Genomic DNA, 27789 nt, shown 5'->3' with positions numbered 1-27789 from the left:
CTATGCCCCTTGTCCTGTGGCTGTTCCTCCTTATTCACTGAGATCTCTGTGAACTTCTCCATTTTAAAATCAGCCACACATGTGAGGGCTGCTAATTGTCCCAAATGTTTTGGATAAGCACACTCTCTCCCCTAGCCCTGAGCTGACTGGCTGCAACAAACTGAGCCCTGCCACATCAAAATGTTCCTGCTCCAGTGATCAGTCTGCTAGCCCAAGAGAGGGCAAGCCTCTTTATCTCTCTCCATCTGCTGCTTGGTCTTTCTCAGTCTTCCCATCTCTCACTGTGTCCACCCCTTTCATGCTCTCCCTTCTTTCACAGTCAGGCCTGGATGTTTAAAAGTAATTGTGGACAGAATTTGTCATTAATCAGTTTTCATTTTTATTTATTTAAAAAAGAGGGGGGGGAGAGAGAGAGAAAGAAGGAAGCAGCAGCAGCAGGGCTATTGCAGATGAATAATGAAAAGATTCATCACAGCCATACCGGGATATATATATTTTTTGCAGCCAAGCGAGACCGATTCCCATCAGAGCTTGGGGACTCGTTCCACACAGCCACTCATCTTTCATGCTGGGGGGAAGGGAAAGATGGAGACAGTATCATTATGGATGTAACTGGGCTCTGAAGTGACTGGTCAAGGTTGCTGCTTCAGTCGCAACAAAGCTGCTTGTGGGAATTTTCTCTACACTGTGTTGTTGCTTGGCAAAGTGGCTGCCTTTTGCAGAAGATTCTCTCTTGCAAGAGGGTGGCTGGAAGTTTGTTTGCAGGGGAACCATTATATGGAGAACACTCTCAGAGTTCTCTGTTTGCTAGAAGAGGGTGAGATCTTGGATGGAGTAAGCTTGCTCCCTTTGTTTCTGAAAGGTTGGCTAGCACATTAAGATAAGCACAGGGCACTTTTCCCCCACACTTTTAATTATTTATCTCTACCACATATGTCCAATCTGCCAGTGATGCCAGCCTCAGCAACACCATCTTCCCCTTTGTCCAAGAAACATCTCTGTGCTTCAGCCCCCCGCGCCCCAGCAGCCTCTATAGATGAAAAGCCCTCCCTGGACTGGTCCACATGGCTGCTATCTTCTTCTCATTTGTATCTCTCCTGAAGATATACAGCTTATAAGGAACTACAATAGAATGACCAAAGGATCTGTAAGGACAGGCACAGGTGGCTCTAGATCTTCTCTGACTGAGGGTTTAAGGCCCGGATACTTGGATCCATGTTTGGATCAGAGGTCTGTTACCTTGAAGGGAGTGAAATTCCCTTTGACTTCAGAGTTCTCTAAACTGGGGAACTGGAAGCTCTCAGTGCCAGGGCCATCTTCTGCTGGTAAGGCCAAGTCTGCTAGGCTTCAGAGGCTTTCCTACTCCTGAGAACAAGTTGCAGGGCATGAATCTATTGGTAGCAAGTTGTCTTTGATGCCAAGACCTTTATCGGATGTTGCTCTCAAGCAGGAAACAGGTGATGGTGGGATGCTCTTGGTACTGGGGGCTTCCTCAGTACAAAAGAAGCCCCGTCTAAAGAGGACACTGTTGCTTTTCTGGAGGCATTGGTTCTGCTTTTCCTCTTAAACACAAGGGGGAAAAATCCTGGAGGCCGTCTGGTGTCCTGAACCCTGCACCACAACAGGAGAAACAGAACCCCCACAGATCCAGGGGATGTCCAGGCATATCAAAGGCACGGGTTCCACCAGGTCAGGTCCAAAAGCATCTCCAACGTTCTTGTGCCACTGATTCTAAGGACTCCAGGAGGATTGCTCTCTTTAGAGGGTGTATTAGTCACTCAGGACTGGTACAGGTCTGCTTGCCAGAGAGTGCCCACTCTTCTGCACAAGAACTGGAGAGAAAGGTTTACTCTCCTGCCTTGTTGTACGCTCTCTTCTGGGGATTGCCTGGATTGGCTCTAGAGCCATCCAAGATGGGTTTAGAGGCTGACCTAGATAACTCTCAGCGGAAGGGAGCTTCAGATTTCTTTATTCATCCTACTCCTGGATCTTTGGTAGGTTCTGGGCTAATTAAAAGACCCAAGAGCTGGCTGTATCTTTTCCATTTGAGAAAAAATACAGTTAAGATCGAGTTCTTAGGAAGTTCTGTTCTGCAGGTATCTTGGGGAGCCAGATCAAGAGTTATCACATTTTCGTGCAAGAATAGCAATTCCAGTTGTTTGATCAGATGCTACTTCTGTTAGACTATCTCCGAGGAGCGGAAGAAAGCAGCAAAGGACTTTGCCATGGAGGACTGCATGACTGCCAGCTAATGCTTTCTCTGCATTTTATGATGCTTCAAGTACCTTTGCAAGGACAGTACCATCAGAAATTGCTCTTTGGAGGTATTCCAGGCTTAAAAATTCAATTTTCTTAGCTGAAGCCAAAGAAAAATTGGAAGAGCTTCCAATTAGCTAGGAGGAACATGTTAAGTACTAAAGCTGATGAGATCCTTGAAAAGTTGAAGAAAATCAGATACATTGCTCTGTTAAGCCTCTAGGGCTGTCTCAACCTAGCCAGAGGAGGAGGAGCCCAGCTTCATCTTTCTTTGGGTTCCAGACTCTTCATCTTGTTCTCTCTATCCTCTCCTCCAGAACACCCAGCCTTGCCAACAGCAGAGGAACCAGGGTAAAGAAAAACACTTCTTCCACTGCCCATCTATTTTCATCTGCCCAGCAGATGTGACATATCACTTTGTAGCTTAGATCCAGTCTATTTCCTTTTACCTTGTCCCCCTTGCTTCCCTTTCAGAGAGAGTTTGGCCCATTCCCTTGCGGCATACAGTGGAATTACAACAGATTGTTGAGTGTTGGGATCTGGGATCCCTCTTGCTGCAGAAGTGGATTCCCTGTTGAAGATGGGAGTTATCAAAGTGCCACATCAATACACTGGGATGTGCTTCTACTCCGGCATTTGCTCATTTCAGAAATGAGACTGCTTTAGTCCTGTTATGAGTCGATGTTGAACATTTGCATCAGGAGGTGCAAATTCAACCTGCTGATCACCGGCTTCTATTATTCCTACCTTTCCACTCAAGACTGACTTGGGTCTGTCATGTATTTTTACATCTCCTTCAGATCAGCTCACTGAAAGTAGCTTCAGTTCTGTGTAGACAAGACACTACTGATGTGAAGTCTTTTCCTTCTGCCTTTCTGTAGTCCTAAGGGTGTTCCCCAAGTGCTTGGCCAATTATTACAATTTATTTCAGGCATCAAAGCATCTCCATATACCCGTACCTACATAACTGGCTGGTTTTCACTTACATTCTCCAAGGCTTGTTACATGTAACATGCTGTGAGCCACTATTACCTCTCTGTCTCAGCGAGGATGAGTTTGGCTGGCAACGAAATGGTGTCAGCTCCCTGCCACACCAGCCTCTTTTCCTCACTGGCAAACTCCTCAAGGCAGTGCTAGCCCAGACCTTCCCTAGATGGTAATGATCAGTGAATTCCAGCCCCCAAGCTCCTCACAGGTGTTTCTCTGCAATGTACAGCCCCTACCACTGTGCATTCACAGAAGATAGTAAGTTTGCTGCTCTGATAAAGAGTCAGTACATCACAGCTAATTAATTTAACGGGGGTCATACATCCTTCCCTTCAGACCCAGCACTGAATTGATTTACAGTAAAAGTAAAACCAGTTTATTAACAAAAGTGCATGGATTAAGTGATACCAAGTAAAAGAGATTAAGGTAGAAAGAGTTACAAGCAAATAAAAGTGAAAACGCATATCTAAAAGTCTAAAACTTAATCTAGCAAGATAGTCTTTGGCCTGGTCTACATTACGCGTTTAAACCGAATTTAGCAGCGTTAAACCAATTTAACCCTGCACCCGTCCACGCAACAAGGTCCTTTATATTGATATAAAAGGCTCTTTAAACCAATTTCTGTACTCCTCCCCGACGAGAGGAATAGCACTGAAATTGGTATTGCTATGTCGGATTAGGGTTAGTGTGGCTGCAATTCGACGGTATTGGCCACTGGGCGGTATCCCACAGTGCACCATTGTGACCACTCTGGAAAGGAATCTGAATTTGGATGCACTGGCCAGGTAGACAGGAAAAGCCCCACAAACTTTTGAATTTCATTTTCTGTTTGCCTAGCGTGGAGCTCTGATCAGCACGGGTGCCAATGCAGTCCCAAATCCAAAAAGAGCTCCAGCATGGACCATACGGGAGATACTGGATCTGATCGCTATATGGGGAGACAAATCTGTTCTATCAGAGCTCCGTTACAGAAGACGAAATGCCAAAGCATTTGAAAAAATCTCCAGGCTATGATAGACAGATGCCACAGCACAGTGCTATGTGACAAGCGTAACGGAAAGCCAAAGAATCAAATGGACGCTCATGGAGGGAGGGGGGACTGAGGACTCCAGCTATCCCACAGTCCCCTCAGTCTCCGAAAAGCATTTGCATTCTTGGCTGAGCTCCCAATGCCTGAAGGGTCAAAAACATTTTCCCGGGTATTTCAGGGTATATGTCGTCAATTTACACCCTCCCCCCTCCCGAAAGAAAAGGGGAAAAAAACTTTCTCACTTTTTTCAGTGTCACCTTACGTCTACTGCATGCTGCTGGTAGACGGGGTGCTGTAGCGCTGAACACCAGCATCCCCTACCCGGTGGCAGATGGTACAATATGACTGCTATCCATCGTCATCATCAGCCTGTGAGTGCTCCTGGCTGGCCTTGGTGAGGTCGACCTTGGGCGCCTGGGTAAAAATGGGAATGTCTCCCGGTCATTCCCAGCAGATGGTACAGAATGACTGGTAACCGTCTTCATCATTGCAACTGGAGGCTGAGCTCTATCAGCCGCCCCCTTTCACATCTAAAGAAAAGATTCTGTACTGCCTGGACTATCATAGCAGCGGGAAGCTGGGCTCCTCTCCCCCGCCACCCTTTAATGTCCTGCCTGGACTATCATAGCAGCTAGAGGCTTCCTCCCCCTCATTTTATCTCACTAAAAAGTCAGTGTTTCTTATTCCTACATTCTTTATTACTTCATCACACAAATGGGGGGACACTGCCACGGTAGCCCAGGAGGGTTGGGGGAGGAAGGAAGAAACAGGTGGGGTTGTTGCAGGGGCACCCCCTGGTGAATGGCATGCAGCTCATCATTTCTGTGGGATCTCTGGGGCTCTGACATGGAGTGGCTGTGCTCTCTGGTTCTCTAGAACAGTTGCCCCATATACTAGGCAGGACTGACTCTATTTTTAGACAAAACATAGAGAAGGAAATGACCCAGGGAGTCATTCCCATTTTTGTCCATTTGCCCCTGGCTGACCTCAGCGAGGCCAGCCAGGGGCACCCATGACAGCAGCAGACAGTACAGAACAACTGATAACCATCATCTCATCGCCAATTTACAATGGCGTGGCAGACGGTGAAGTAGGGATGGTAACCAGGGAGACTGCAGGAACTATGGGATAGCTACCCACAGTGCAATGCTCCGGAAATTGACGCTAGCCTCGGTACATGGACGCACACCGCCGAATTAATGTGCTTAGTGTGGCCGTATGCACTTGACTTTATACAATCTGTTTTACAAAACTGGTTTATGCAAAATTGGAATAATCCCATAGTGTAGACATACCCTTTGTTCAAGGTGTGTTGGGTTTTTTTTTTGCCCCCCCAATCTTCTTTCCAACCTTTTACTGGCCAGGATCCATCACAGAGATTAAATCACCTGGTTTCTTTGTCTCTGAGATGGGGTGGGACTCACCATTGCGGCGCTCCTACTGGCTGTCTTGAGAATTAGCTCCATGCCCTAGTCTGGTGGTGTCTCACCCACCATCACCTCTGCTCCTGGATCCACGTCACTCCCAGGACCGTGGTGTCCTCTTCATCATACTGCCCTCCAGCTGTGCTACACTCTGTGTTCTCCCCTTCTGGGGGGACCTGCAATCTCCACCCAGCCCCTTCCCTCAGTGGCAAAGGCAGTCCATTGTCCCAGGGACACTTCCAATGTGGCACTAGCACCCTTTTCTGCCCTTACCTTAGGGTCTCAACCTGTAGGCCCTAGTGGCCCTCCAGGAGCTCTCTCTGGCTCCCCAGTCCATGCTTACAGCACTGAATTGTCTGAGATGTGGGGGTTTCTTCCCCCTGCTAGGAGCCTGATCTTCTCCCCCTCAAGCTCCAGTCATCTACTGAACTCTGCTCTGCCCGGCAACCCTTCTTATATAAGCCTGCCGGGCCATGATTGGCTACTCTTCTCAGCCCCTTCTAATTGGCTGTCTCTGCTGCAGCATCCCTAGGACTGCTTTTAACTCCTTTTCTGCCAATGAGGGGCAGCTGCCCCATCACAGTCTCCTTACGGCAAAGGATCACTTAGGTGTTTGCTCCCCTCTCTTTATAATTTGAAATATATTCTTTCGAAGGGTACTCCCAGATAAAGCTCATTTGTCTGGAGGATATTGCTCCATTGTGATTCCTCCCTTGCTGAGGGTTGCTACTATGCAAATGATCTCTTCCTGCTGCAACTTCCCATTCAAATGAATAGCCTGTTGAATTTGCTACTCCCGGGTTGAGGTGTTGGCCTATTTCCTTTTGTCCAGAGAAAACTTATTTATCAACTCCCCTGACATGTCTGGTTTAAACACCTTTTAGTCACAGACTTTAAAGCATAATGTCAGTGAGTATCCATAATTTCCCATACAGAATCGTAACATATTTTACAATGATATTATTGACCAATGTGGTGTTTGTTTTCAAATGATACCTCACAACATAGGTACTGACTCTGTTGGTGCTCCGGGGCTGGAGCACCTACAGGGAAAAATTAGTGGGTGCTCTGCACTCACTGGCAGCCAAGTTCCCTTCACCCCCACCTCACCTCTTCCTCCCCTGAGCGCGCCACGTCCCTGCTCCTTTGCCTACCTCACAGCGTTTCCAGCCTGGCTGCCGCCAAACAGCTGTTTGGTAGCATTCACACTCTCTGGGAAGGATGGGGGAGCAGCGGGAATGTGGTGTGCTCATGGGGAGGAGGCGGGGAAGAGGCGTGGCCAGGGATTTGGGGAAGGTGTCAGAATACAGGCAGGGAGAGGGCAGGGATTTGGTGAAGGGGTTGGAATGGGGGCGGGGCATGGGTGGGAAGTGGTGGGGCAGGGACGGGGCCTCATGGAAGGGGTGGAGTGGGATCGGGGCCGGGGACAGAGGTGGGGTCGAGCACCCATGGGAAAGAGAGGAAGTCACAAGGCATATTTTGTACAGAAATCATTGCAGTAGTAGGTAGGGTGTATATGGGGGTGCCTAGATCACAAAGAAATCCCTGCAAAATGATATGAGCTATGTTTTTTTCAGTCCTTAAGACCATGGATAGACTGCAGAAAACCGGGCCTATTACTGACTTTGAGGGTATCCTGTTTCTAACAAGACCAGATAGTTCCGAGCAAGCTGTAAACTCTCTGTTTGGATAAATATGCACCAACGTGGCCATGGGGGAGAAGCTTCCCCCTAGCCCCAAAGAGTTAGTGGTTAGCTTATGAGGTTTTGCTCATGCCAAGTGCCACCTCCTCAACCACTCTAGTCAGGTGTTCTCTTTAGCAGTACATGTGATGTGTTTGAGCTGCCTTATCTGGGTTTTCATTTACCCAGGCTCTGCCCGTGAGATATTTACCTAGTGCTCTGCAAAGATCTGGCCTAAGTGTCTGGCCTTAAAGTCTGAATCTATGTTCGGGGTTTCCATTATTTGGCCCTCATTCCCTTCCCTTCCCTTCCCCTCCCCCTCCCAGAATAAAAATCAGAAGGTAGATGAAGGGTGTTTTATTCCTATTTTGGTAGTGGTTGTCATGTTCTACAATAAAGTAGCATTTCTTGGACTCTGCTCTGCTCCCTCTTGCTAGTGCAGGCCCCAAAACCACCACCACAAGATTAAACATGAAAGAAGACCAATTCCCCAGTGCAGGGCATAGCTAAAATATTTCATGTTTAAATAACGAAGCTAGATTTTCTCCAGCCTTGATCAGTCTCTAAAATATTGCAGATGAGAAAATTATTGCTCTTGCTGAAGGCCTGCTCTACAGCATATAATCTGCTGGAGCGCTCTCCTCCCAGCCGTGCAGGCTCTTCTCAATTGGAAATGTTTAACACCCTATTAGTTTCTGATGTGTTCTTTAATATATTAGTGATTTCAGTGTTCCCTGCGGGGCCTCAGTTATGAGGATATAACTGGATGCAGGTTTGTATAACCTGTACCGAAATGCTTCAGTCCATCTGATACATGTTAGAACTGCCACAGTGTGAGTTTGCATGGAAACTTGCTTTGATTCCAGGCAATGGTTGCTACAGGAGTGTTTACCTTCAATGCCTGAGACAGCAAGGGCTGTGTGAGTAGAAGCCATTCAACAAAACCAAAGAAAAATGGTACTCAAAGTCTGTGTCTTAAAAATGTTCTTTGCATTCTACAGAACAATTCATGGACCAGTATGGTGCCTTGAGCTGCTAAGGCCTCATCATAGGCCCTACCTTTATTTGTATGACACCAACCCCCAGAGGCCCTGGACATGACTGAAATTTCATTGTACTGGGAGCTGTGCAGGCATAAAATAAGAGACTGTCCCAGCCCCAAGAAGTTTAGAATCTACTTAGGAACAAGACATGACGTGGGTGGAAAATACAAGGGATGGAGGTGGGAAAAACTTGGATGATAGCAACAGGAACATGTGGTTCCATAGATTACAAAACCTGCACTTAATTTTTGTTGTGTTTAATAATGAGATGACTGGAAAAGAGAGTATATAAATTGCTAATAGGCCACTCATCTAGCCACTATCATTAGACACCATGCTAGAGGTGGGTCTTAGGAAGAGATTTGAAGAAGGACAGGGTATTGGCTATGCAAATTGATAGGAGGAGGGCAGGCAACAAGGAATCAGGTGTGAAGGCACTTGTGGGAGATGTGGGTGTGTACATGATGGCTGTCGGTGGACTGAAGAAGGTGGATCATAAAGAGGAGAGATTAGAGGCAGATAAGCAGTGGGGAGATAAGTTATGAAGGGTCTTGACTAAAAACGTGTGTTTGATGTGGGGGAGGAAGGGGAACCAGTGGGGGGATTGCAGGAGGAGGGAATGTGACATGATCTATTCAGTAGAGGAGCAAGGATGCAGAAGTCAAGGCCGGAGTGGAGGAGGTTGCAGTAATCGCGATGCAAGATGAAGAGGACCTGGGTGAGAGTGTTTACCATCTAAACGCAGAGAAAAGGCTAGATCATGCAGATGTTAGGAAGGAAAATATGGCATAATTTAGGTGCATGGTGAATTAATTGTAGCTTCAGCCTGTATGGGTTTCCTTCTCAAAAGCCAGACTACACTGGTGAAGTCCTGCCTTCCCTTTTTCTGCTGAGGACAATGAGCAGCTGACACAGGACAGCAGCAGTTTGTCCTGCTCCTGAATCATCTTCTCTGTGTGCTCTTTCTCAACTCCTGTTTGGGGGCAGCAAGGGAAGACCTGGATAACAGTTTTGATGCACTTGTATAATCCATGGCTCCACTAGATTGATGTTTTGCTGGTAACAGTGAAAGGGTGTTGGGCATCGTACTGGCCTTTAGCGTCTCACAGTTGCCTTGTTTTTTGCTTCCAATGCGCCTAGCAACACACATGAGGGGATATTTTCCCCCAAAAGTGACCTGTAAAACCAATAAAGCGGGTTCCATATTTATCCCCTCTCAGCCTGTGGGACAGAACTGGGTACAATATGCTCAAATTACACATCAGATGGTTTCTCCTGGTGCCAATGCTGAAAACTGTAGCTGGTACTTGAGAATCCAGCTGGGCTCTTTCTGTCTTTTATGTTAACCCAGAGAATAAGGGCTCTGTAATAGGAAGTTGGCTGCTGATTTTTTTTTCAGATGTGTGCAGGGCAGAATTGAATCCAGCTCCCTCAGCCATAGCTGTTCAGAGGCAACGGGAGTAACAATATGTTGGTGTCAGTAAAGTCAGCAGATGTGAAGTGGGGAGCAGAGAAGGGACTAAGAAGGAATCTTTTAAAGTCATTATTCTTGATGCACCCCTACTTTTATGCATTGCTTTTCCAGAGTGACAAGTGTCATGTAACATACAGTTCCCCTGAGTAGGCTATCTTGTCTATGTCACCAGCAGTTCAGCACCAAAGTGAGGGGAATAGAAATACCAAAGGTCTGTTACCGCATTCCTGTTTGTATAGCAAAAGGCCTCATTTAGGAGTAGCCACAATCAAAGGGTTCCAGAACCATGGGTGGAAACATTAGGGGATCATTCTGAGTACATTGCATGTAGATCCTGTTCTTACAAGACACAGGACATAAATTGAATGAAACATGCTTCGTTAGTCCAGCCTGGGGTACGTCCTGGCATGTTACTCACTTGAATGGTGCTTCCATGAGATATACTATCAGGTAGAGGTAGATCAGTGTGGTGTTCCCTACTGGAGTCAGATTCAGGAACCTCTCTCCCATCCAGGCCATTTAGAGAGTGTCAAATCCTCTGTCTCTCCACCAAGCCTTTCCCTCTAGTCACTCACTCTCCCTAGATGGTGGGGAGGGTACAAAGGTGGCCCATGGCAGTGAGAAGAGAGGAGAAGACATAGTGATTTAGGGATGGTCTGTGAGTGGAGATAGAGAGAAGCAGGGCTGGCTCTACTGTTTTCACCGCCCCAAGCAGCGTGCCGAATTGCCACTGCGGACGGTGGGGGCAGTCCGTGTGCTGTTAGGGTGGCACGCACATTTCCGTGGCAGTGGCAATAAGGCAGCACCTTCTGTCTTCAGCCAGAAGACAGAAGCTGCTCTGCTGCGGACAGCTGAACATAGAAGTTGCTGCCACTGCGGAAACGTGCGTGCCGCCCTAATGGCACATGGACTGCCCCCGCCGTCTACGGCGGCAATTCGGCGCGCTGCTTGAGGGCAAAAACACACGGACTGCCGCCCCTTGCAAACTGCCGCCGCAAGCACTTGCTTGGAATGCTGGTGCCTGGAGCCGGCCCTGGAGAGAAGGCACTGCAAAGCAGAATGCCTGTTGCTGCATCTGGACAGCTGCACATCCCACAGCCCCATGCTTAATTCAGGACTGCCATGTAAATAACTAGAGCCCTGCAAATCTGCAGATATCTACTTTATGTCCACAGATATCTGCATCTGTGGATGTGGTTGCATTGTTTACCATCTTTGCAGATCATCGATCGGAGATGGATCCAATTTTTTTTATCTGCCGAGGGCTCTAGAGCAGTGGTTCTCAATTGGGGGTCTATGGCATGCTGGGAGGCTGCTGCTTCAGAGGATCTGCTCTAGGGGCGGAAGCCCCGAGTCCCAGTGCCCCATGTGGGGCTGGAGCCCCCAAGCCCTGGCACCCCACCCTGTGGGGCTGAAGCCCTGAGCCTTGATACTCACAGCAGGGCTGAAGCCTGGAGCTCTGAATCCTGATGCCTCCTGCAGGGCTGAAGCCAAGAACCCCAAGCCCCCCAGGGGGCTGGAGCCCATAGCCCAGGGCCTCCATAAGGTTGAAGTCCTGATCTCTGGCACCCCTGGCAGGGCTAAAGCCAGGGGGATGGGCACCACCAGGGCCTGGGGCTCCTAGCTTCCAATCTGTAGAAGGGACTGCCAGGGCTCAGGGCTACCACCCCTAGGGCCCACAGATCCCTTGAAACTGACCTGAGGCTCCCCTGGGGGTCATGCATGCCCAGTTGAGAACCACTGCTCTAAAGGCTGTGAGTGTGGATGCAGATACGTATAAAAGGTGGATTGTGGATCATGGGTTAGATACAATTTAATTACTGTGGATCAGATACAGATCCAAATTTTTGTATCCATGCAGAGCTGTATAAATTATCCCGACCCTCAGGATGCAAATTTCTTGGTTCCCAAGAGACGTCTCTTTCCTCTCTAAAGCAGCACCTGCTGGTATTGCCCTTGTTAAGGGCCTAATGGTGGTTCCCATTTCATGGTCTTTAGAGCTAGGTTGAGTTTACTTTGATCTAAGATGTTGCAAACAATAGTGTACTCAGTCCAGGTGTTACTAATTTATGCAGCAGTGGTGGCTAGCAGTAACAATTGAGCCAGTCCATATAAACTACAGGTCCCAGATTATAATGCCCTATCTTGAGCTGAGTGGCCTCACCTGAAAACAAGACGGAGCATTGCATTCTGGGACCTGCAGTCCTTACAGACTACATCTCCATATAGTGCTGCCATCTGCTCCTCTTAGGGGCAACATATCCTCTCCATGCAAGTGTCCTGCAAAGTACCAATAAAGAAAACCTAAAATGTTTTAAAAAATGAATCCACAATATTTAAAGGAATATTAGCACCTACATTTGCACAATGGAGAGGGGGAGAAATGTAGCTATTTCCCCACAATTGATATTAATGGGAGTCACCCCAGCTTCCTCCCCATCATTTTATTACAACTTCTTAAAGGCCACATGTTTGTCTGATCGGTCCTCCTGGCCGAGGAAGACTAGAGATGCTTCAGAGGGTGTAGCCACAAAGTAATCCCAACCACATGCAGGCTAAGCCCCTGCCTCAGTGGCTCCCCTAGCTCACCACTGCCCCAGGGATAGACTCCAGTCCTGACCTCTGCTCTCTAGACTGCCACTCTAGCCTTATATAATTTTCTTCAATGTAGGTTTTTTGGGAGTAGTACAAGTGGCTGCTCTTGTAACGAAGTAGGGCCTTCAGTGCACAGACACATCATTGCCAGGGACAATAGAACCTGGGACCTTCAAAACTCAAAGCACAAGCCTCAGCCCTTTGAGCTAAATGAGTAAGTCCCTTTGCTATCAATAAATAACTGGTTGTTATCCTTACTGGGGCTAGACAATAGCAGGAGACATGATTCTATGCCCCAAGCCCAGGAGTTTCTTTTATTGTATTCCGGTACACTCCTTGTTGGCAGTCTCATTTGAAAGGCCAAGATCTGAATAGGCCATGGAGACTGAACTCCAGGGTAGGGCTGAGGCCTGTGGGTGGCTGTGATGTCAGAAAGCTTGCTCTGGGTGCATGTGCTATATTTGTTCTGGGGATGAACAGAATTTCAATCTGGAATCTTTCACCATCACAAAATTTGCATGAAAAGTAAAGTTTTTTTTGCAGGTTCACCTCTGATTTAACTGGCACTCCTGCCTTCCCAAACGAGGCTGGACTTTTCCCTAATGCCAAGGACCAGAGGCTGGGATGGGCATGTGTGCAAAAGGCATCCTGGTGCGTCATCTGTCAGTTCCCATATTTCCATGTTTCCCTCAGGTATGTGGCTGGGGGAGCGGGAGAACTGAGCTGCTTGGTTTGACTTTGTTTTGTTTTTTATTCTCTTTGCACGTGCCCCTAATTGATCTTGAAAAGAAGGGACAGTTAAAGAAGATGTTAAGGTGAAATGAAGCCATAACTGCGTCTGGAGACTTTTATTAAGTGTGGCAAAGTTCCCTGGGCAGCGTTGAAATTGTTTATTGATTTTGGTATGGCTGGGTGCTCTGGAGTAATCGCCCGCAGAACCGTGCGCACGAGAGAGAGAGAGAGAGAGAGAGAGAGTGCTCCTGCTTCATTTGGTCTCAGCTGTCTCCAGCACCAGGCTGCTCCCTCCTATTCTGGGGTTTTGCCTCTTTTAACCTGTAAATAAAAAGCCACAGCTGTCCCTAGTTAACTTTTGTGGTGTCCAACTCCTAACAGCATGGGGCTTGGTGCTGCTTGACTGTGCTGATCCCAGTGCCTGTAAATTGCCTTCAAAAGGGGCAAGGGGATTATTTTTGAAATTTTTAACTTGGACAGACTTTTGTTGTTGATGGTTAAATTGCCCTTCTGATTGGCTTTTACAGAGAGGAATCTTTCTATGTCAGCCAGCCATGTTCTTCAGCTCTGAGCCTAGTTAACTGATGGGTGGGTCAGCTTTGTGACAGGCATATGGAAAACATGCTCTGTGTTTCATCATTAGCTTCAACAGGAATCATAAGGACTGGAAGGGACCTCAACAGGTCATCTAGTCCAGGCCCCTGCACTCATGGCAGGACTATGTATTATCTAGACCATCCCTGACAGGTGTTTGTCTAACTTGCTCTTAAAAATCTCCAGTGATGGAGATTCCAAAGCCTCCCTAGGCAATTTATTCCAGTGCTTAACTACCCTGACAGGAAGTTTTTCCTAATGTCCAACCTAACCCCCCTTGCTGCAATTTAAGCCCATTGCTTCTTGTCCTATCCTCAGAGGTTAAGAAGAAGAATTTTTCTCCCTCCTCCATGTAACAACCTTTTATGTACTTGAAAACTGTTATGTCTTCTCTGTCTTCTCTTTTCCAGACTAAACAAACCCAATTTTTTCAATCTTCCCTCATAGGTCATGTTTTTTAGACCTTTAATCATTTTTGTTGCTCTCCTCTGGACTCTGTCCAATTTGTCCACATCTTTCTTGAAATGTGGCACTCAGAACTGGACACAATACTCCAGTTGAGGCCTAATCAGCGCGGAGTAGAGCGGAAGAATTACTTCTTGTGTCTTGCTTACAATACTTCTGCTAATACATCCCAGAATGATGTTCACTTTTCTTGCAACAGTGTTACACTGTTGACTCATATTTAGCTTCTGGTCTGCTATGACCCCCAGATCCCTTTTCATAGTACTCCTTAGGCAGGCATTTCCCATTTTATATGTGTGCAACTGATTGTTCCTTCCTACTTTGCATTTGTCCTCATTAAATTTCATCCTATTTACTTCAGACCATTTCTCAATTTTGGAATGTTCTGGGCTAGTGCTGAATTCCACCACTTCTTCACTGCTTCCTTCTCCTATCATCTCCCCCTCTGCATCATAGCACTATAGCTGTAGTTGGTGCTGGGTGGGGGTTGGGCAGCTGTCCATGGTACTGAAACCAGGACACCTCTTTTGTGGGTGCTCTAAGACCAGCAGACCCTCGGTCTCTCTTCTGAATGCCCTCTTCCCCCTTTGAGATGTCTTTAGTTTGGGATTTGCTGGCTGGAATGTCAGATGCAGGATCAGGACATTGTTGCTGGAAAGGGTCCATGCTGCAGCCAGATCTTCATCCTTGTACAAAAGAGAACGCCACATCTCAGTTACAGCATCCGGGGTACTTCACACCACTGTCTTGGCAGACAACAGATTCCACATCATTTGGCTCACATTAAGGGTCTTGCATGCCACTGTCCTCACACTAGAGGTGTGCCACACCACCTTCATTGTACGAAGGCCATTTAGCTCTTTTGTTATTGCATGAGGTACTGAGCTCAGACGAAAGGACTATTCCGTACAGGCTTTATTTCTTTACCTTTCCCCCTTCGGCTCTGATTAGCATGGGAGGAGAGAGGGCAGGGTCCTTGAGTTTAGATTATTCCCCACATTCTCTGATTTAACCAAAGAATTATGCTGCAGAGCTCCCAGTACCCCCTCTCTCTGCAGGCAGAGTCCGGTTAATAAATTGAGAGGGACGTAGGATTTTTTCTTCCTCCCCTTCATTCAAATTTTTTATTCCTGCTTGACCTTCCTGATGACATACATTGTCTTAATCTCTTTCCCTTCTCCCATGAGTTGATATCAGATTTCTTCGAATGGTGTGGACACTAAGTGAGGGCCACTCAGCTATAAGTTTTTATGGGGATAGGCAAATGGAACAGATCTCAAGTCTTGACTCTTCCCTGAACAGTTCAGTTGTAGGACTTCCTAGAACCTGCAGAGCTTTGGTACTATTATCATATGACAATGGAGGTATTAAGAAAAAAGAAACAGACCAAGACACTTTCCTAGTAATCTGTGCTCTAATCTGAGGAGAGGAATGGGATCTTGAAGCCAGAGGAAAGCTGAAAGCCTTGAACTTCAGGTTTTATGTGCCATAAACCAAAGATTACAGGAATAAGTGTAGACCTTGTATGCGTTGCAGGAATCTAATTTATGAACTTGATATCTCATATATTTCTTTATTAAAAAAACAAGGAGCTGTTTAATAAAAAAAAATTAAATTAAAATTATTTGCTACAATAAGTAACATAAATGTTAGACAAAATATATACCCAGTATGTTACCACTAAAAAAAACCCCTAAGCTTTAAAAAGTATGAAAATAGGATACATCAATGTAGATAATTATTTGAATATCCCTAGAGCATTCTTTGACAAAAATGACATGTGACTATTAGCATTACAAACTCCAATAGCAATCTTAATTCTGATCCTTTTCATCTTTTTATTCCTGTATAATACAGTTGTTCAAAAGTATGTATAATAAGTATGGTATAAGGACAATGAATAGTTTTAATGTTGGCACATCTGCATTTTGACTTGAGAATGTGAATATTGTTAGAGGATTTGCATCTATATATACGTTATCTTAACTTGTCATTGCCATATTTTGTAATAGTTAGGGGCTTTTAATTATAAAGCTTTTGTACTATCTTCTCTGTAGTAGCCTTGGAGCACTGTGTGAAATATGGTCATTGCAGTGCCAGATTTCATCACAATTCCCCAAGGTTTTTGGTGACATTTTTTGAAAGCTACCAATTTTTCACTGGTACTTTAAAATAAGTGCAGGTATATAATACATATATAAAGTTTGTAATTGGCAATACTGAAATTGTTAAAGGGATTTAGTCACTCTTTTTTTAACAATCTTCTCAAGTGTATCTCATTTAGTTTTGGTTAAAGCTACAAAAAGTCCTTACAAAGTCCTGGTGAACCAACTGCCAACTTCTGCTGTTAATTTGTACCAAGACTTTATCTTCTCTTGCTGCATGTATCAGGGATTCTGTAGCCTCCACCTGGGGAAGAACAGGCTGGTTTTAAATTCCTCAGTCCAACACCTCAGTCTGAAAGAGTTATTTTTAACCTGTCCTGACCCCTGTTTGAACAAGAATAAAATAGGGATTGGGCAGAATATGACACAAATCAATAGGTTATCCCAGCAGATGTGATCTTTGGTGCCAGTATGCCTTGGACACTTGCTGCAGTAACACAGATAAATGGTGATTTGTTAACACTGTGATCTGGGGACTAGCTGGCTCAGTGGATCAGGCAGTGACCTTTAATCACTGGGTCTCTGAGCTCTGAACATTGAGATGGAATCGCAGTCTGATATTGGGAAGAGAAAAAAGTTCCAGAGGGTTGTCGTGTTTTTGGTTCAGTGCTAATCACACTGTTTGGCGCAAAACAAACTACAGTAAAACCTCAGAGTTACAAACACCTCAGGAATGGAGGTTGTTCATAACTCTGAAAAAATGTTATGGTTCTTTCAAAAGTTTACAACAGAACATTGACTTAATACAGCTTTTAAACTTTACTGTGCAGAAGAAAAATGCTGCTTTCCTTTTTTTTAGTAAATTATGTTTAACACAGTTCTGTACTGTATTTGTCTGTCTGTCTTTGTTGCCTGATTGCATATTTCTGGTTCCAAATGAGGTGTGTGGTTGACTGGTCAGTTTGTAACTCTGGTGTTCTACTTTACTACAGTCATTCAAAATAGAAAAGTGTCTCTGATACCAGCCTTTTCCAACAGGAATTGAATGCAGCATTCCCATCCTATTGTATCTCATCCCACCCTCTCCCAGGAGGAGGGGACTATAGGAAACCAGATGGGAACTGTAGCTGTAGGGAGCTCCCAGCTGCTTCAATCCCAGTCTCTTAGTTGCTTTAGGGAATAGCCCTGGTGGTGCTTTCCTGGCCTGTCTTTCCAAGTAGGAGGCACACTTGGAAGAATTTGCAGTAGCTCTCAAGGTAGGGGAACTTAGATTGTTGCTTTGTCAGATGTTTGAAAGCAGCTTCCATTCTATTTTCTGGGAAGGGTGAAACTTTTTGGTTTCTGTAGCTGTCTTGAGCCTTGATCAGTTTTGGAAGGAAAGATGGAAGAGTTATTCAGAGGAGCAGAGCTATAGGGAACAGCAGGAATACTGGCTCCTTGCTGTCCCAGATAATGTCCCCAGATCTCAACTCACTGCCGTTGTGCCCCTGACAGCCTCAACAGGTAGCCAGCTTTGATTTAGTCATTGAAGACGGACAGTCAGCCACCTTGACAGCATCCACTGACCCCGGAAGCATTTTACACATGATGTGCTCTTCTCCACATTCTGCTCAGGGTGTGGGAGAATGAGGCTTTCTTGAGCATTTTCAAGATAAAGGATGAAGAGCTCCCACATTTGTCTGTCTTCTTATTCCTCTTCCAATTAAACTAAAGAAAAGCTGTGGGGTAATCTCCCAGTTCCGGGCAGTGACATACACCAACATCCTTGTACTGGGCTAATGACTTTACGGAACAGGGTAACGATACTGAGCACTTCTACAGCATGATACATGTTCGAAACCCTCTTCATCACTAGTGGGCCTGCCCAGTGGCTCATGGGGGCCATAGCACTCACACTTTCAGGGCCCTCTTCATGCTTCTCTGTAGCCCATGCACCAAGCATGGACTGAGCAGGGTTTTACCTTCAATTACTGCTCCTGGATCTTGGGGGTTGCTATGGAGCACAATATGAAGGCAGCCAGGTGGCATTTCTGCCTGCTTCCTTTCAGCTGCTCTCTATTCCCCCTGCTGGCTTGCAGGTGGCAGTAGGGTTACCATCTGTCCAGGATGGCCTCTTGTTTGAGCTGCCTGTCCAAGTGCCCAATGCACTGCCAGCTGTCCTGTTTTATGGGCTCAGGATCATCCTGCATGTCCCTGTTTTTGTACTTCTGAGATGGAAAGGGATGCGGGGAGAGAGGCTCCCTCAGTCTGTGCCCTACTAGCCTGGTAGGTGAGAGGCCAGTGGGGGGCCAGGCTAGGTCAGGGACTGGACTGGCATGTGGGATAGGAGGCCGGAGGCACAGACACAGAACATGGGTGTCTGAACGGTGGGTGGGTGGGTGTGGCTAATGAGGAACAGGGGCAGAATGAGGGGAGGTATGGCACATGGATTCCAGTCTAGGGGGAGCAAATGTGGGGTATGGGACTGTCCACCTTCAAGCATCACAGACAAATAGGACTTGGGAACAATGCCTGGGGAGAGCAGAGGGTAGGTTTTGCTATGCCTAGGGCTTGTTCAGAGTTTGATTTCATTTTTCAGGGTTTATTTTTTATATAGATGTCCAGAAATCAGGAGGCGGTTGGGGCTGTCTCTTTGTATCTAGTGTAATGAGTAATCTCTTTGTAATGTTCCCTAGTGGACTTTAACACAGCCCTGTGTCACACAGCACCACATTAAAGCGTGCTAGGAACCTTTAATGCGCACTACCAGGGACTACACCGGGGTGGGCAAACCTTTTGGCCTGAGGGCCACATCTGGGTATAAAAATTATATGGTGGACCATGAATGCTCATGAAATTGGGGGTTGGGGTGCGGGATGGGGTGAGGGTTCTGGCTGGGCATGCGGTCTCTGGGGTGGGGCCAGAAATAAGAAGTTCAGGGTGTGGGAGGGGGCTCCAGGATGGGGTGCAGGTGTGTGTGTGTGAGTGCTCCATCTGGGGGTGTGGGCTCTGGGGTGGGGCTAGGGATGAGCAGTTTGGTGTGCAGGAGGGTGCTCCGGGCTGGGACCGAGGGGTTCGGAGGATGGGAGGGGGCTCTGAGCTGAGGCAGGGAGTTGGGGCATGGGGGGGACTCAGGGGTGCAGGCTACAGGGGGCCCTTACCTCAAGCAGCTCCTGGAAGCAGCGGCATGTCCCTCCTCTGGCTCCTACGCAGAGGAGTGGCCAGGTGGCTCTGTGGGCTGCCCTGTCTTCAGGTGCCGCTCCCACAGCTCTCAGAAGCAGTGCCATGCCTCCCATGGCTCCCATGTGGAGGTGCGGCACCAGCCATGCAGCTCTGCACACTGCCCCATCCGTAGGCACCACCCCGGCAGCTTCTATTGGCCGTGGGTCCTGGCCAATGGGAGCTGCGGGGGATGGCGCTTGGGGTGGGGACAGTGTGCAGAGACCCCCCTAGCTGCCCCTACCCATAGGAGCTGGAAGGGGGACATGCAGCTGCTTTTAGGAGCTGTGCAGCAAGCTCCCGACCGTGCTCCCTGGCTGGTGTGCCAGAGCAGGGCAAGGTCTGATGGGCCGAATGCGGCCCAGGGGCCATAGTTTGCCCACCCATGGACTACAGAAACCAATTAATTCACAACACATTAGTGTGCTTGAGAAATCGAATCCCTGTAATGCACATTAGTGTTCTGTTTAGACAAGCCCTTAGATACAAGTAAACCTTTCAGGTGTTCTCCAGTGTTTATTGGATAAACGCGAATTTCATTTTTTTGTATGGTGGTATTGCATTTGTTTGTTGGTTAAAACTGAAACTCAGAAGCCGTAACTATGATTCACCCTTTAGTCATAGGCGTGTGGACATTGAGACTCAAGGCTTGCCACTTGTTCCCCAGTTACTCAAGTACTCAGTTTGCAGCAGAAAGGGTTAGTTAAATAGAAACAAAGCTCTTTGATGAGAGCAGGTTTGACATTCAATTTAGCTTGTTTGAATCCCCCTGCCCTTTATGTCCAGGTCTGTGTTGTGTATTTCTGGTTGCCCATTACTTAGAGATCTGCTTTTACACTTGGGCATCTGTCCTGTGTCTGTCTGTCTCCTATCTTTTTTCTTCCTTAAGAAGGCAGCAAAACTTTATTCCAACCCAGAACATTTCTTGATTGTCAAATGGTTGCATTCATCTTGTGCTCTGTCTTGAGATAAACTCAGACCAAGACAAATAGGTCTCTTTTTTGCAAGTCTCTGAGTGAGTCTTTGGAGTATCTGTCTCATTCTTCTCAAGTTATATCTGTCAGCATTGTGATTATTGACTGACAGTGTGCTTAAACGGAGCAATTGTAACCAAAGCTGCAAAGTTCCTTTGGACGTTGAGAGCTCTCTGCAGCTGCTTCCTTCTTGCAAGAAATTTGGAAAGATAATTCCATCCTCGGCACAGGGATTGGGGAGATAAAGGTGAGAGGAAAAGAGGTGGCTGTCCTGTGGGCAAGAGGGCAGGTTTCAGCTGAGTGTCAGATGTTGCTTTGTTTTGTCAGTTAGCCTGTCAGTGCAGGGGTCTCAGGTGAGCCCTGCAGCCCTGCCTGAAAGTAGCATTCCTCCTCTCTGATTTCTCACAAGACCAGGAGTGATTTTGTACTGCATACCCCCTCTAACCCATACTTTGGAATGAGGGTGCTTTTCATCAGGGTTATCCTTGGGCAGAGTAAATCCAATCACCCTACTCCACAGGCATGCCTTCCCTCCAGCTGTCAGGCCACGCAAGTATTTTCAGCCTTAGTTGTCTTCAAATATTTGTAAGTAGAAGAGATCAGCTCCTCAAACTCTACCTTTCTGTCCCCAATTCCATTCTTTGCAGTAGGAGACACTCCCTCCTCCAAGGGATCTGTGACAAAAGGCAATGGTTTTTCCTCTCCCAAGTTGGAGGTGTATGGTAGGGATGTCTAGATTAGGGGGTTGGGTTCATGAAGTGGAGGTATAACATAGGAAACTGAGATGGAAAAGAGTGATTAGGAAATATGGAGGGGGGAGTGTGGCATTCACAAGCTTATAGAGAGTAATGGCATCGTAAGAAATAAACACTATATGTCTGTAAAGAACAAGCCAAGCCAGGTCAGCATGATCACTTTTTGTTGCTGTTGACTACTGGTTGAAAGGAGCCATGGGTTGATGCTGGGTATGCATCTGAATTTTAGTGAAACATTTGTTCCTGTTTCATGAAATCCTGTTCTTCTCATTCATTTGGATGAGATTGGATCAGCGCATGGGGACTGAGAAGTGGCCAAAGGCAATGGTGATCCTAGAAGAATCACAATAATTGGAGATGAAAAGACCTGGTCATCTAGCCCATCTCTACCGTTGAAAGACTGTGATGGTAACATATTGAGTGGCAGGGAGGTGGCCAATGAGGTGGGGCAAGGATTAGCGTTTAGCCCTGGTGTGATTAATCCTCTTCATTAATGATCTGGAAGAGGAGGTAAACGGTCCATTAATTAAGTCTGCAGATGATACTAAATTGGGAGTGTTCCAAACAGGAGAGAGCAATAATGCAAAGGGATTTAGAGATTAGAAACATGAGCAGGAAATAAAACTATGTTCAACCTGGACAAATATAAGCTGGAGAAAAACTAACCTGAAACTGATGATATAATGAGGAGAGACGCCTGAAAAGTAATAGTGGCAAAAAGAGATCCAGAGATGATAGTGAACAGCAAATGAGTTAAGAGCCTGTGGTGTGACAAGGCTGGGAAATCTGACATTTTGCTCAATGGACACAATGAGCCTAATACAGTGGAAAGACTCCCATTGGCTCCAGTGACTGTTGGATTGGGCCAGTAGTGTCTAAAAGGCGATCTGAGTGAAGGGAATGATGTTGGGAAAAGGAAGGAAGTTCCATCATTTAATGTGGTAACCCAAACCCTGGGAGAAACAAACTATAAAGGGGAAAACAGCTGATGAAAGCAGAATGGAATCAGCAGTAGGATTGTTCCTCATGGCACGTAATTAATAACTGTGCTGTGTGCCCTTCGCCACCACCTTCCATCTCAGGAACTCAGAAGAACTGCTGCACCAATGTGGGTGGAGTGATCCTCACAACCCCCTTGGGAGAAAAGTTTGTATGAGCCCATTTTGTGATGGGAGAAGCTGAGGCACAGAAAAGTGACTTAGCTAGTGCCACTGATCTATTACATCACTGAGCTAGGATTGGGATCCTGATTCCTAGTCCCCTACTCTACCCGTTAGAAACATTGCCTCCCGCAGTCACTAGTATTTTACCCAGTTTAGTGTTAGATACCCTGACCTGAGTGACCGGGCTCCTTGCCCTTCCACTAGGCGATGATTCCACCACCTGAACCATCTTGCTGTCAGGGAGTTTATCCTCAGTTCTTCCTTTTTTCAGTCCATCCTATTACTGTAAGCTACACCCTTTCATACCACCCTACATCCCTGGACTTTTCCTCCTTCAGCATCTGGAGTGAATGGAAATTTCACCTTTTGGTGCCAGTGGTTCATGATAACAGGCCAATCTGAGTGGGGTCCCTGGGTACTTTTAAAATCAATTCCTCAGTCATAGGTCTTCCTCTGCTGCCCACTCAAGGTTAGCAGGTGGTTCAGCGATGCACTGCTCTGCATTGAGGCTTTGCAGGGAGTGGGTCAGCAATGCCAGAAGCAGTGCTGGGCTCATCAATAAAGTTGTCACACAGTCTTCGGTGAACTCAGTTGTGGGTTTACTGATGAAAAGGGTAGAAAATGGCCTCCCTCTGAACACACTTGTACCGTGCATTTTGCAGAGTTTGGGTGTCTTGATATAGTCTGCTGTAACTGTCCCCCTTCCAAGTGAAGTAGAGCATATGCAAAGAAAGACCTAAAGGTAAGACCCATGCAAGCTGTGTCACATAGTTAATATTAACCCTGGGAAGTGCTGGCCTAAAACTGCTTTAAAAATGAGCTCTGTGTTATATCCTAATGATAAATACTGTACAGAATACAGGCGGTCCAGCCACCAAAGTGTGGAGTAGTCTAGTGCTGGAAAGTTTGAGGGGGGCTATGACACTGAGTTTGGGGAACCCTTGGAGTACAGTAGTGGGGATTCTGAAGGGTAGTGTGGGGGCACTCATCTCTACAGGTCAGGGGAAGGTAATGAGGAAAGGAATTTTATCAGTTTTCCTTGATGGCTTTTTGTGCCCTGCAGTGCTTTCCTGCCTGACCTCTGCAAGCTGAGTTCACATGGCCAGCTCTCTGCTGCTGCTTCTGAATAACAAGGCAGGCTTATCTCGCTGTGCTCGGCCACTGCCTCTGGAGTCCACACCTATCTCCTCATCCACAGAGGCAGAGGGTGGGAGGTTAAAGACAATCAGAGGACAGAAGTGGTATAGTCAAAGGGCAACCCTGCATTTCATCTCCCCCCAACCAAAAGATCTAAAATAAATTTAGGAACATAGGAAGGATCAGACCAGTTCACACCAGTAATCCATCTACTCCAGTATCCTGTCTCTAATGGTAACCTGTATCAGATGCTTCCGAATGGTCAGTTATGGAATAATCAGTCCAAAAGGAGAGTTTCTTCTGTCCCTGCCAATTAGTGATTGGCTTGTGGGCCCTGAAGCATTTCTGTTTTGATCCTATCTGATGTAGTTGTAGCTATTCTCACTCTCATACAAGAATAACCAGGATTATAATAGCAAATGTTGAAAACAAACATTTTGGGTGGGATGCAAAACCTCATACTTCAGGGTTTAAAACAATCTCCAGCTATTAGGGGTAGTATAGACTTTTGGCAGGGAGGGGCACATCTGCCTGCTGTGGGGTTTTTTTTGTACCTTCCTCTGCTGCATTGGGTTCTGGCTACTGTCAGAGACAGGATACCGGACTGGATGTCGCACTCTTCTAATTCAGTATGAAAATTCGTATGTTCTGTTATCCATATGACTGACCCTTGTGTTTTAATCCTGCTAACTGTGTGGCCTCAGTGTTATCTTCTGGCAGTGAGTTCCACAGGTCAATTAGGCATGGTGTAAAATTGCTTTTTCCATTTCCTATTTTTAATTTGTTGCCTTTCAGAGTCATTGAATGTCTCCTTGTTCTTGTATTATGAGAGAGGGCAAAAGGTAATCTCTGCAAGCCTCCAATCATTTTCACTGCCCATCTCAGGATTCCTGGTTTCTATTATATCTTCTTTCAAATAAGGTAACCAGAACTGAACAGGCTGGAGCTGGTTCTCCCCTGAGCTGTGGTCCCTTTATACATTTCTGGTGGCAATGGAGGAAGGGAGCAGACACTGCCCCTGGGGAATATCCCCTACATTTTTATCACTGCTACACATTGAGAAATTCTGTTGAACTGTCCGCTATGGTGCCCAGGTCTTTTTTTCTAGCGTCTGTAGTTAATTTGCCCAGTAATATGTCTGAGTGGTTAAAATGATTCCTTCCAAACTGCATTACTTTGCTTTTGCCAACATTGAATCCCATCTGCCATCATGCTGCCCATTCACTAGCTTTAAGTCCCTTTACAGTCCTCTCTAATCTTGACTAACCTAAATAATTTTATGTCAGCTGCTAATTTTGCTACCTCACTGTTCACCTCCTTTTCCAGATCACTGATAAATGTATGGGTGCTAGTACAGCAGCTTGTGGCATTCCTCTCTTAACTTTTTGCCATGCTGAAGTTCAACCATTTACTCCTATTCTTTGTATTTAATCTTGTCCGGTTTCTAATCCGTGATGGAACATTCTCTCACCCCAGGGCTGCTGAGTTTCTTAAAAGAAGTGTCTCTGAGGGACTTGTCAAAAGCCTTTAGAAAGTACAAATAAATTATGTCAACAAGTTTCTCCTTTGCATTGGAGGGGTTTTAGCTGGAGACTGTATGTGATGGCCAGTGGAGTCCTGTTGGTTTCTTTCTTGGGTTTGTCTTGCATCACATACAGTCCCCAGCTAAAACCTGTTCAATGCATCATCAGGGATCTACAACCCATCCTGGACAATGATCTCACACTTTCACAGGCCTTAGGTGGCAGGCCAGTCCTCGCCCACAGGCAACCTGCCAACCTGAAACATATTCTCACCAGTAACTGCACACCGCACCATAGGAACTCTAGCTCAGGAACCAATCCATGCAACAAACCTCGATGCCAACTCTACCCACATATCTACACCATCACAAGACCTAAGCAGCCACACCATCACCGGTTCATTCATCTGCACGTCCACCAATGTAATATATGCCATCATATGCCAGCAATGCCCCTCTGCTATGTACATCGGCCAAACTGGACAGTCGCTACGGAAAAGGATAAATGGACACAAATCAGATATTAGGAATGGCAATATACAAAAACCTGTAGGAGAACACTTCAACCTCTCTGGCCACACTATAGCAGACCTTAAGGTGGCCATCCTGCAGCAAAAAAACTTCAGGACCAGACTTCAAAGAGAAACTGCTGAGCTTCCGTTCATCTGCAAATTTGACACCATCAGCTCAGGATTAAACAACGACTGTGAATGGCTTGCCAATTACAAAACCAGTTTCTCCACCGTTGGTTTTCACACCTCAACTGCTAGAACAGGGCTCATCCTCCCTGATTGAACTAGCTCATTATCTCTAGTTTGCCTGCATATTTATACCTGCCCCTGGAAATTTCCACTACATGCATCTGATGAAGTGGGTATTCACCCACGAAAGCTCATGCTCCAAAACGTCTGTTAGTCTATAAGGTGCCACAGGATTCTTTGCCATCTTCACTCTAGACACTGAGTTCACCGGGATATAGACATACATGGGGTATGGGGACAAGGGCACTGCACAGTCTCTTTCACAACAAAGGAAGGGGTGTGGACTAGGGGGTTTCACTTTAGTTTTGCCTGTATCTCACTTGGCTTCTGTTTGGTGATGATTTCTCTCACATCGCTGTCATAGGGAAGCTCAGTCCTCTTCCAAGGAGGACTCTTCCAAGAGCTCATCTGCAGCTTTAGCACACTACTGAAGGGGGAGGTATAGACCTCCCTCCCTGCCTCAGGAAACAAGCTATATTTTCATGCCCTGACCCTAACTAGGCTCTCAAAGCCCATCACAGGCACCACACATGAGAGCTGGAACCACTGTACACTGCCTGTATGAGGTTGGAAAGTTATCAAACGTAACTGCTAGAGCACTCTTCGATCCTGAGGGGTTTGCCTCCAGCCAGTTTCTCAGAGAGTTGGGGGAATTTAGCACAGGGGCTGGCTTTATAGGGCCTGAGAGGTCTCTGTGGGGCCTGTTTCTCTGGGAGTTGAGAATTGATGCACTTTCATGTTGCCCATCATCTGACTTCAGTCTTTTCCCCTCATTCTTTTGTTTCTGGTTCCCCTGCAGCACCCAGCCTTACAATGCTGCTGCTATTCTCTTCTGTCTGGCACGTGCTTTCCAGGTGCTTATATCATTTGAGTCCTGCCTCTGAGGCCAGCCCCTTGATGACAGCTGCCTGGCTGCCCGTCAAAGGCGCCATTTAGAACTGGCCACAGAGCAGACAGAAGGCTGCAGTGTTAGACCCCGAAATCTGACACAGTGTGGCCCAGACAGTTTTCAGTGTTCCTTGACAGCCCTTCAGCTCATGTCTGTCAGCCTCCCTGCCAGGCACACAAGTTCACTTCCATCTTGGGAGAAGAGGAGAGAGAAAAGACATTTCACCGAGTGGTGGACATGCGGGGGGATGTAGTGAGATAAGGAAGGAGCACAAAGGCAGCTGAAATCCCCCAGCGGATATTGCGTTGCTGGCTGGATTGACAGGTTAAAAGTACAGCAGGGACAAGTTTCCTCCTCCCTCTCAGAGAGGTGCTTAGTGAGAACAGAGATGCATCCAACTGAATCTTGGCCTAAATAACAGTGTTCAGTCCTGCTAAGCCACAGCCTAATGTGGAAACAGCTCAGAACAGTTTGTTTCTGGCTCTCTCTTGGGATCTATCAGATAAATGTTAAAAAAAACAAAAACAATCGTGGCAAACAATGAATGCTGATGAATCATTTGAAACCATGATGAGTCCAGGGGTGAAATATTAGCATTTTTCAAATCCGTTGTAGTGAAGAAAGCACCTGGCAACAGTTCAGATCCTTGTGTAGGAAGCTGTTTGCAAAGCACAAAGTTCACTCACAGCTAAAACCTGTCAGTTGGCTCCCAGAGCTCAGGACGGCAAAAGTCTTAAGTGACTAGCCTTCAAATAGCCTAAAATGACGATGTCCTGCATTTCCAGTCCATCTTTCAACCCAAAGCTCTTTAGAAACTTAACTTAATGTGCAAGCTGTAGGGATCACTTCAGCAACCACTGAAATGCTGCCACCTCTGGAGTGAAAAGGGGCAGCTGTTTAGCAGCCATACAGAAACTCTCGTCTAGACAACAGTAAACAAGCATCAACATCCTGTTTTTTATGAAGAGTGCCACAGGATCTTTAATGACTATGAGCAATTGGA

General features: G+C 46.5%; 1 long non-coding RNA gene across 2 annotated transcripts in view; it reads left to right on the top strand.

Moving 5' to 3' along the window:
- Window positions 1-27789, top strand: part of LOC115649921 — a 53088-nt gene that overhangs the window by 9269 nt on the left and 16030 nt on the right. The window contains exon 3 of one of the 2 annotated variants that reach the window (XR_003999965.1): window positions 13035-13184. The exons of the other annotated variant lie outside the window; for it this stretch is intronic. This is a non-coding gene — a long non-coding RNA (uncharacterized LOC115649921). The remainder of the gene's footprint in view (window positions 1-13034; window positions 13185-27789) is intronic. 2 annotated transcript variants of the gene reach the window in all.

Source organism: Gopherus evgoodei, chromosome 4, assembly GCF_007399415.2.
Source record: "Gopherus evgoodei ecotype Sinaloan lineage chromosome 4, rGopEvg1_v1.p, whole genome shotgun sequence".
NCBI lineage: Eukaryota > Metazoa > Chordata > Testudines > Testudinidae > Gopherus > Gopherus evgoodei.
Note: the sequence above shows the minus strand (reverse complement) of the source record. Positions and strands in the feature narration are given on the sequence as shown.